This window comes from Phoca vitulina, unplaced genomic scaffold (genome assembly GCF_004348235.1).
Source record: "Phoca vitulina isolate PV1807 unplaced genomic scaffold, GSC_HSeal_1.0 scaffold39, whole genome shotgun sequence".
Lineage (NCBI taxonomy): Eukaryota > Metazoa > Chordata > Mammalia > Carnivora > Phocidae > Phoca > Phoca vitulina.
In genome coordinates, this window is record NW_022589742.1 from 5,185,851 (window position 1) to 5,196,131 (window position 10,281).

Genomic DNA, 10,281 nt, shown 5'->3' on the forward strand with positions numbered 1-10,281 from the left:
ATACCCTTTCACTCCAGTGTATAGGAATCCTTGGTTTCTGGTTTAGATGTTCTTCTTTTGCTTCTCCAGATCCAGTCTTAGCCTGTCTCTATTGGTCTGTGCCTCAGAAGTCTGATCTGTATTGACAGCATCACTGTGGAGTCCCATATCTTATGGGTTCCTGCTGGATTGGACCATTGGACAGCTCTGACAGTAGATCTGAGGAAAAGAGGAGGGTTATCTTACTAATTCCCTTAGGTATGCCCTGCCAAAAGGAGTCACCTTGAATTAGTATATCCAAAAGCAAAGGTTACTGTGCCTCCAAAGGCAATTATACAAGACGTTGTATAATCCCTGCTCAGTGGGGAGTCTGCTTCTCTCTCCCCCTGTACCCACAAATTTGTAAAGTATCCCTTTGATGTGATTTTAATTATCCCATTTTGAGTATATCCTCTCTTAGCTCTTAGGACCTATCTAAAAAACTTCCTGCTACTCTTTACCCTTTTTTTCCTATGACATAGGTTGCTTCCTTGCTATTAAGGAAACTGTAGTCTTCTAGTTCTTTTATTTAGTTCTGAGCTATTGTTGATGTTTTTTTCAATGTGGATGCCAAAGCAATGCAGCTAATGCATTGCTCTGACTTTATGGACTATAGGGATACTGTGAGCAATGTCTAGCAGGAGAAACTACTGCCAAAAATTAGGGTCTTCAACATAAACTTGTTGCCATTTCTTTTTTTTTTTTTTAAGGTTTTATTTATTTGACAGAGAGAGACACAGCGAGAGAGGGAACACAAGCAGGGGGAGTGGGAGAGGGAGAAGCAGGCTTCCGGCTGCGCAGGGACCCCAATGCGGAGCTCGATCCCAGCACCCTGGGATCATGATCTGAGCCGAAGGCAGACGCTTAATGACTGAGCCACCCAGGTGCCCCATTTGTTGCCATTTCTTAACAACACTGACAATTTCATGAGTGTCTGTGGATAGACTGGGGATTCTGCATCCATCTCTATAGATAGGATATACAGAAGAAAGCTGATTGTATATTCCTTCTTTTCTCTTGTATCACCCTTGATCCAGAGGATGAATTTTATGGAAATCCATCATCTACATATGCTTATTTGGTCCTGAATCTGGGGCAAACAGGAGATTGGCACTACCTCCAAGTCCCGTGTGAGTAGCTGAAATCTGTCCCCTGGGGACAGTCTCTATGATGGTTTCTCTTCTCCATGCTACCATATGAAGGCATAGCAAGGAAGGAGGTAGAATATAAAAACAGAGAGGCTCTGCCCCTGCTTCCTGACCCTTAACCATTTCTCACAGTGGGGTCACTAAGCAGGCTAGCAGTTGGGGTCAGTAAACAGGCTAGCAGATGTGGCAGAAACTCAATTCCTCAGCTCTTTTCGGGGTCTGTGGAAGCTATATGGTAACACACATGGTGTAGAGATAATAGTACCAATTAAAGAGAGATGAGTACCATCTATTTTTTGTAAACTCCATCTGTTTGCCAATCTGACCAGCATGAGAAACACTTCTCTCTCCAAATTCCATGGACCTTATCTCTACTTAGCCATATGCATTTCTCCTGTTCAAATGACTACAGAAAGGAGGCCCTTTAGTTTTACACAGGGGTGTGCAATGAAAGCAGGAGGGTATACAGGACTTTCCTAGAGCCCCTTTGTTACTAGTTCTGCTGCTGGCCTGGCTCCATATCCTGTGTCCCTCCCTATTAGCTCATTCTTTGGCTTCCACCTTAATAGTAGGATGCCCTTCACCATGAGCTCTTCACCTTCTCCTTTTTATCATTAATGCCCCCTCATTATATTCTTCCATTCATAGGAGCCCCCCTCCGCCTGATAAATGTATTGTCTCTATAGAGAACCCCCCCTTTGAAAATTGATGAAGCTGTCTTGGATTTGAAATTTCATAGCTCTGGTTTGAGCGAATGCATTGCAAGTGGTCTTCTGCCTCTAAGCCTTTCCTCAGTTTCCTCCTCTGTAAGGTTAATCACGTCTTCCTCCAGAGTTAAGATAAATCTGGAAAGAATCATATAAGTGTAAGCAATTACTCTTTTTCTATTCTCCCTACTACTTGTCCTGTCCATGATTTTATCACATCCTTTGGGTGATTGGCTTATTTCTGTCTCTTCAACTAGACTCTAATGGCATGAGGACAGAAACTATGTTCATTTTAGTCCACCACTGTCCACCCATCATCTAACATGTAGTTGGTCCAGACCAGATGCTCCCTCAATATTTGAATTAAATTGTATTTGCCTAAGACAGCAACTGCATTTTCATAGCCAACAACACAATCCTCTATTTCATATTTTTAGAACATGACACCAACCAGTGCTTGAAAAAATACAGCCCTGAGTCACCCTTACTCAAGCACCTCCCTTTTCCTTTAGAGACATTTCATAAACATCCTGGTAACTGAGCCTGAGATAGGCAGGAAAATGTGTGAATCTGTGATAAATCTGTGCTTGCAGGAAGATGGTAATAATAGGCTCCATTCCTTTAACTGCCCATCTCCAGTATCAGTGTATAGAAATGCATCAGAGAAGAAATATCTACTCTATTCCTGCTACAACTAAGCTATTATGTTTAGAAAATTCAATCTGGCAGTCCAAACCTGCAGCTGATTTTTGTATGGTGTCCTAAGATATACTTATCTAGAAATTAGCTATTGTAGTGCTTCCTGCCGCTTGCTAGGTAAGATTGCACTAGAGGACAAATGGAGGGCATTGGCACCAGAATTCCGCCATTATGCTGGCTATTAAAACAAACGGGAGACAGAATTCCAGTGCACAGTGCTCACCGAGATGATTTTACTAGCAAGGAATTCCCAGATAAAACACCGTGAATGTCAAACTTGTGAATGCCATGCCGGAAGGCTGTCTGTCATAAAAGAACGAAAACAGATGCATTACGTTTTCCGCAATACACTCTCCTGATTTTTATATATGTCATTTTGTGGTTGCTGTTCATTTTTCTGCCTCCACATACTACTCCGCTTGCTGTTTTCCTGAAGGTTAGTTGCTTGGCTGACTTTTGTCAAATGAGTACCTTGTCAAAGAAGTTGTTTCAATGAAACCCCCATAGTGGGAGCTGATAAAGTGTAGCACGTATTAGACCTTTGATAGATCTTTATTCAGTTGAGGAGCAGTGATGCACAAGGCTCTTTCTGGGAGAAACTACTTGAGAAGCCTGACTTAGTAGCACCCAAAATGGTTGCTCTCTCATCGGGAGAGTCACACTAACCAGGGTCACAGACAGTGAGGTCTAAACCAGAAGGCCAGTTATTCCGTTGTCAGGTTATATGCCGCTGTCAAGGGACCAAAGCTCTCTTGTCCTTTAGTTAGCACATATTTTACGTACACTTATGGGAGAAGTCAAATGAAATTCAGAACTTCGCATGGTTAGCAGAGAATTAGAAGAAGGGGTATAGCAAAATAGCTACATCAGGTATGAGCATACCATCATCGTACAAATATAGCTTACACTGTAGCCTTCTGGGAGGAGGGCAGTCTTTTCTGGGCTATGCTGGAATGGGCACAGAGGATTTTTCATTGATAACTGTATTAGTTATCCATTGTTGCATTACAAATTATCTAAACTTAGTACCTTAAAACAACACACTATTTCACAGTGTTGGTGAGCCAGGAGTCTGAGCACAGCTTAACTAGGTCCTCCAATCAGGGTCTCACAAGGTTGCGAACCATGGGTTGGCTGCACCACGTTCCTTTCTGGAACTTCGGGGCCTCTTCCAAACTAATGTGATTGCGGCAAAATCTGTTCCTCGAGGTTGTGGGGGTGAGTTCCCCTTTTCTTCATTGTTGTCACCAGAGGATGGTTTCCAGCTCTCTGAAGCCTTCCACTGTTCCTCACCACATAACCCTCTCACAGTGTGGCTGTTTGCTTCTTCAAGGCTTAGCATCCAAACTGCTAAGACAGAACCTTATATAAAGTAACAAAGGCAAGAATGACAATCTCGTCACTGTTGATATCTATATTAACCAAGCCATGTACTATCTTAGCCTATTCCCAGGCCCCATCCATGCTCAAGGGAAGGAATGTACACTGCATGTACACCAGGGAACTAGAATCTTGGGGACCAGCTTAGTGATCTTCTAACCACAGGACCTCTCCTTTCTCTATGTAGTATAGCTTAGTGCAGTGGTTCTTTCTCCTGACTGTAGAGCAGACTCCTTTTGAAGATTTTTCGAAGTGTAGAAGCTGAGTCTTGACCTTAGAATTCAGATCCAGTGCATACATACAAGGTAGAACAGAGACGTTTGTATTTTCAAGCCCCATCGGTGATTGTGATCAAGCAGGCTGGTGACAAGCCATTTGCGTTCCTGTTCAAGTTCTGAAGTCTGATCCACATGTATCTGGATTGTGATTTTGACTCCAGAATTCACTAGCTGTGTTACCTTGGAAAAATCCTTGATCGTCCTATGCCTCAATTGCCTTATCTGTAAAATGGGAGTGATAAGAAGAGTGCTTTACTCATTAGTTGTCACACAAAGACCAATGTTTGGTACATTGCAGGTGTTCCATTAACATAGCTATTATTTGATTCTGTGGCTGACATACCTTCCTTCTGACAGTGAAAGCTTACAAGCCTTGTCTTAGTTACCCATTCTGTTTCTTTAGGGAGTCTCTGTAGACTGCTGATCTTTCCTGTCATAGGTTGTTTTAGAGTTATATAGCTTAACTCACAGAAGGTAATCTCCTATCATCTGTCCATGGCCTGGATATAGAGGCAGAGATTTGGTGATTCACACTGTCAGCCGCATGCACAGTGAGATCCATCATTCCGTTCTGGCGTCCCAGAAGCACGGTAGTCAAGGCTAATGGCCTCCAGCTGTTTTCACCTATTCACGACACATGGACCCGACTTCTTATTCTGATCTCAGCCTAGTGTAAGGGTACTGATGATTTGTGTGGACAGTGGATGAAATTTCTTCCTAACATACTAATTGATTTTTTTTTCTATCGTCCCTGTCTCCAGGTCAGTCCAAGAGAAAAACTGGCCTGACTTATCAACAATATAAAATCTTGCTGTATTGAAATAATCCACAAAGCAGTTGCACTCAGATCAATATTCCACTCAAATGTAAGGCAAAAAGATTTTCACCCTGTGAAAGTCGATTTTCAAACACTTAACAAAGTATAAACTCCTTTCAAAGGCATTGCATAACAGTGCTATTCCCTTGTGTGGGGACTCAATAAATACTTATTGACTGACAGAGTTTTTGACTGTGTGATGGAGCCCATACTGAAAAAAGAAATCTATTTCAATCCCTATGTTCCAGAGTTCCCTTTTGGCTAGACTTCATGTAGGGATCTCTCTACCGATGTTGGGAGCGTGACAGCGTAATGGGAATGGTACCATACTAGACACCACGTAGCTGAGAGCTACGTTCTAGCTTCAGTTTGGCCATCTCCTGGCTAGGTCAAATTAGGGGATGTTTCTTAACCTCTCAGAACTTCCATTTTTTCTTCTATAAAATGAGAGAAATGCTTTCTGCCTAACTAGTCCAGAAGAGTAATGTGAAACTTAAATGTGAAGTTCTTTGGGGATTGTTTTTGGTTTTTTTTGTTTTTCGTAAGATTTTATTTATTTATTTGAGAGAGAGAGAGAGCACAACCTGGGGGGAGGGGGCAGAGTGAGAAGCAGACTCCCCACTGAGCAGGGAGCCCACCGATGCGGGGCTCAATTCCCAGGACCCTGAGATCATGACCTGAGCTGAAGGCTGACGCTTAACCAACTGAGCCACCCAGGCGCACCATCTTTGTGGATTTGAAACGCTATATCTAAGCATTTGCACCTAACTGCTACTGATGCCCATGATTGGAAAGGGGCACAGTAATCTTGCTGATTTTAGGGAGCTTTCAGTACATGCTATAAATGCCCTACAGCTGATTTTTTTCTAGCAAGCCAAACTGAGGGTAGAGGTAGCCAAGATCATTTCAACCATGTATACCACGCATGAGCATACGCTCTTGTTCAACCATGTTTGAACCTAAGATGGCAATTTGCCATCCTGTGGGAAACCCTGGTAGGGGATACATTTGGGGCCAGTGGAACCTTTGATACACCTCTTTTGTGGCAGAGAGAATGCTGCGCTTCACCAAATACATCTTTTCTTCCTTATGAGAGAGGAAGACAATGCTATCCCGAATGCCCTCCCCCTTGCTCTAGAAGAGACCATGTGACTGAACTCTGGGTAATAAAATATGTGTGTGCACCACTTCCATTTCTGGCTTCAAAAATCCTCTGTGCACTCTCCCGTGCACTTGCTTTCCACCACTTCTGCTGGTGACTAGAAGTAGAGGACTCTGACTCGGCAGAGCTAGGAGTTATCATGTGGAGGAAAGCTGCCCACTTTCGAACAGCCTGGGACTTGTCCTAAGGGAACCATAAATATTTGTTCTGTTAAGATACTTAGGTTTTTAGATTATTTGTTACACCAGCTACCATTGATTACTCTGATTAACATAATCCTCAAACTTCAGAATCCGTACTACATTTTTGTTGCCCTATCATGGGCAATTCAGTCTGATAATAGCATTAATAATATTTTCCCCATGGTAAACCCCAAGGTTAATTTAGCTTGTGGAAAAATATAGTTCATGATATCTATTAATGTGTTCAATCAGGTCATATCCTCGGGGAGCAGAAAATCACCCAACTCCAAGTGTGGACATTTATAGTCATCTAGTCATTTATCTACCCTCAAAACACTCCCCCATCCCCGAATTTGGGGCGGAGGCTGCCACTCTTAGGCTAAGGACAAGAATAAGACTGTTTAAGAAATGGTATGGTAGAAATTCCATGGAGATACTAAGATTCATAACCAGTATATATTCAGTTTGCAGCGAGGCCTATTCTATTAGGTGACCTTCAACAAATCTCTTACATTTTCTAAGCCTCAGTTATTCATTTTAAAAATGAGTGTACTGTTCTATTCATATGTGGTTGTGAGGGATGAAAAAGTAATGTCCATGGGGATAGAATATTATATGTCCTATAAATAAATCATACAAATAAATTATATAAGTCATATAAATGCAAAATATTTCCATTATAAACTAATAGTTGCCCTTATGTGATATACCATAGATCTGTTTATTTAGATCCGTGGTCAAGAGTAGCTTTAATTCTGTACCTGATGCCGACACCAACTCCTACCCACCCCATTTTGTTTATTGAGATTTGCTCAAATCAACCTAAAATAAAATATCCAAAAGCAAGCAATAAAACTTATCGCCAAACAAGTAAACCGTATACTGTAGTGGTTACAGATGCCCAGTCTGAATTCAGAATGCTTTGGTTTACTCTCCAGCTCAACTTTCTTACTTGCTGTGTGAACTAAGACAAGCGATTTAACCTCTGTGCAACGTGCATATAAGTCGCCATCTCTTAGGGTTGTTGTGAGGATTAAGTTTGTTGAAATGTTTTGAGTGCCTCGAATATTGTGTGGTGTGTGGTCACTACACATCCTAGCTCTGCATCTCGTATGTTATGTTTGGGTACTCTCCTGTGTCCATCCTTCAAATTCCGTACTAGAAATGGTCTTCCACATTAATCGGTGCAAGACTCACTGTACTTACCACCGTGTGAGGAGCTCCTCTTTACCTCACCATGTGATTTTCATTGACTTTGTGGGAGGAGGCAGAATTCAGTACAGTCCCTCAGATCATGCCATCATTTTCATTGACCTCTTCAGCGTAACCTAATAAATTGAGATGCCTTACATTGCAACGGGATTCTAAAGGATGGCTGTGGTACCCGGTAATATTTGAGTTATTAACATTGACCTGAAGCGCATATGAAGGAAACACTGCTTTCCCAGTGTTAATCCCTGCTGTCCCCTGCAGAGTATTTGTGTTTGAGTCAAACAAAACATGGACTGCAGCTGTCACACACTGAGCCCCATCCTTTCTCTCTCTCTTTGTTTTAAAGATTTTATTTATTTATTGGTGGGGGCACAAGTGATGGAGAGGGAGAAGCAGGCTGCCCATGGAGCAGGGAGCCCGATGCAGGACTCAATCCCAGGACCCTGGGATCGTGACCGGAGCCGAAGGCAGCCGCTTTAACCAACTGAGCCACCCAGGCACCCTGCTGCGTGTTTTGATTTAAACAGCCTTGTAACAGTGACCTTTTTCTGTTCTAATAATGTGGAAAAAATTGAAGACAGTAGAAGTGATTTATATTCCTCACATGAGGAAAGAAACTAGAGAGAGGGGTAGATATTTGAAAATCTTACGATTCAAAAACAATAAATTTCCAAGTAAGAAAAATCATTTTTATTCTGCATTTAGATGTCTTTTTTAAAATTGATAAGTGTGGCTGAAAAATGTGCCTCTGGGGATGTACACATGCTAACTCGTGGAACCTGTGAATGTTACTCTACATGGCAAAAGGTTCTCTGCAGATGTGAGTAGTTAAGAATCTCATGATGTAGAGATAATCCTGGATTATCCAGGTGGGCCCGACTGAATCACAATTTTGTCCTTATGGGAGGAACTCAGGAAGGTCAGACAGAGAAGGTGCTGTGATGAGGGAGTCAGAGATTGTGGTGATGCAGCCACAAGCCAAGGAACGATGGCATTTTCTAGAAGTTGGAAGAGCCAAAGAACAGGTTTTCTTCCCTGGAACCTTCAGAAGGAACCAGGCTTTCCTACACCTTGATTTCAACCCTCTAAGTCTTATTGGAGACCTCTGACCTCCAGAACTATGAGAGAACAAATCGCTGTTGTTTTAAGCCCCTATAGCATGGTCATTTGTTACAATGGCAACTGGAAACTCCTAGAATAGGTAACATCCCCTTGAAAGGAATAGAGAATATCAACATAAAGGAAAATACCAAGATGTGTCTCCAAAATCAAAGTTTCCTTTATTCTCCATTTCCAACTTCTCTACTCCTGTTCTGTGTCTCCTGTTGTCCCCTTCAGAGCATTTCTGTTGGAATCCCAACAAAACGTGGGCTGCGTCCTCTGCATCTGGCACACAGCCAGCTCCCTCTTCTCTGTTTAGACTGGTTATGCGCGGAGCTTTGCGCAGTGGCAGTATCGTAGCCAATGAGGTTTATCCGAGGCGCGATTATTGCTAATTGAAAACTTAGACTGGTTATGCGCGGGTCTCTTCTGTCCAGCGTTAGCTCAAATCTCGCTACTACACTAGCTCTTTTCAAGGTGAGCAAAATTTTCCACCATTCTAATACCAGCGGTCAATTTTTCAGTTTCATCTTACTTGAAACCTTAGCAGGATTTTCTATAGCTGGTGACTTAATGACTCCCGCTTCACACTTTCTTTTCTTGGCTTCCAAGCCATCTCATTTTTTTTTTAAAGATTTTATTTATTTATTTGAGAGAGAGAGAATGAGAGAGAGAGAACACATGAGAGGGGATAGGGTCAGAGGACGAAGCAGACTCCCTGCCGAGCAGGGAGCCCGATGCGGGACTCGATCCAGGGACTCCAGGATCATAACCTGAGCCGAAGGCAGTCCCTTAACCAACTGAGCCACCCAGGCGCCCAAGCCATCTCATTTTTTTTTTTTTTTGTTCATTCTTTCTCGCTGTTTGTTTTTGCTCATTCTTTCCTGCCTCCCCTTTATTGCTGATTTGTCTATACTGAGTTCTCCAGGGCTCAGTCCTTAGACTACTTTTCTTTTCTGTCCATACTAATTCCCCAGATGATCTCATTTAATCCCTCCTATGGAAATATATTTCTGTGGTAGAATTTCTCTATTATATTTCTGGCAGCATACTGCCTTGAACTCCCATGGTTCAACTCCCTATTCAAAAACTCCACTTGGACATTATGACAAGTTATAATGCACAAAAATTATAACAAGCAATTATTTCCAATCTCACATACTCCCACCACGTTGGGAGGAAGTCAAGGCCACATGAAGAGATCACTTACTAGTGATCTAGCCAATAGTCACAGGCGAGGTTCCTGTTGGCAGCTAGTATCAAGTATCAGACATGGAAGTCAGGGAATGTAGATCATTCCAGCCCCCAATTTTGAGCCATCCCAGTTAACACAGTGAAATAGAGATGGAACTGTCCCCACCAAGCCATATCAAATAGCAGACTTTGAGCAAAATAAATGTTCCAAGCCACTAAGTGAATGGCCGGTTTGTTGCCCAAAAGTAGGTAACTGAAACAAATAGGTCTTAATCATCTCAAACTTAACTTGTATCAAACTGAATTCCTATTTGGCCTTTGATCCCACACACGTGACTTTCCATAATCTTTCTCATCTTAGTGGTAACTCCATCCTTCTAGCT

The 10,281-nt window shown here is 42.3% G+C and overlaps 1 pseudogene; it reads left to right on the plus strand.

Moving 5' to 3' along the window:
• The first annotated feature begins 9,038 nt into the window (after positions 1 to 9,038).
• Positions 9,039 to 9,209, plus strand: LOC116647230 (annotated as a pseudogene).
• Positions 9,210 to 10,281: the final 1,072 nt, after the last annotated feature.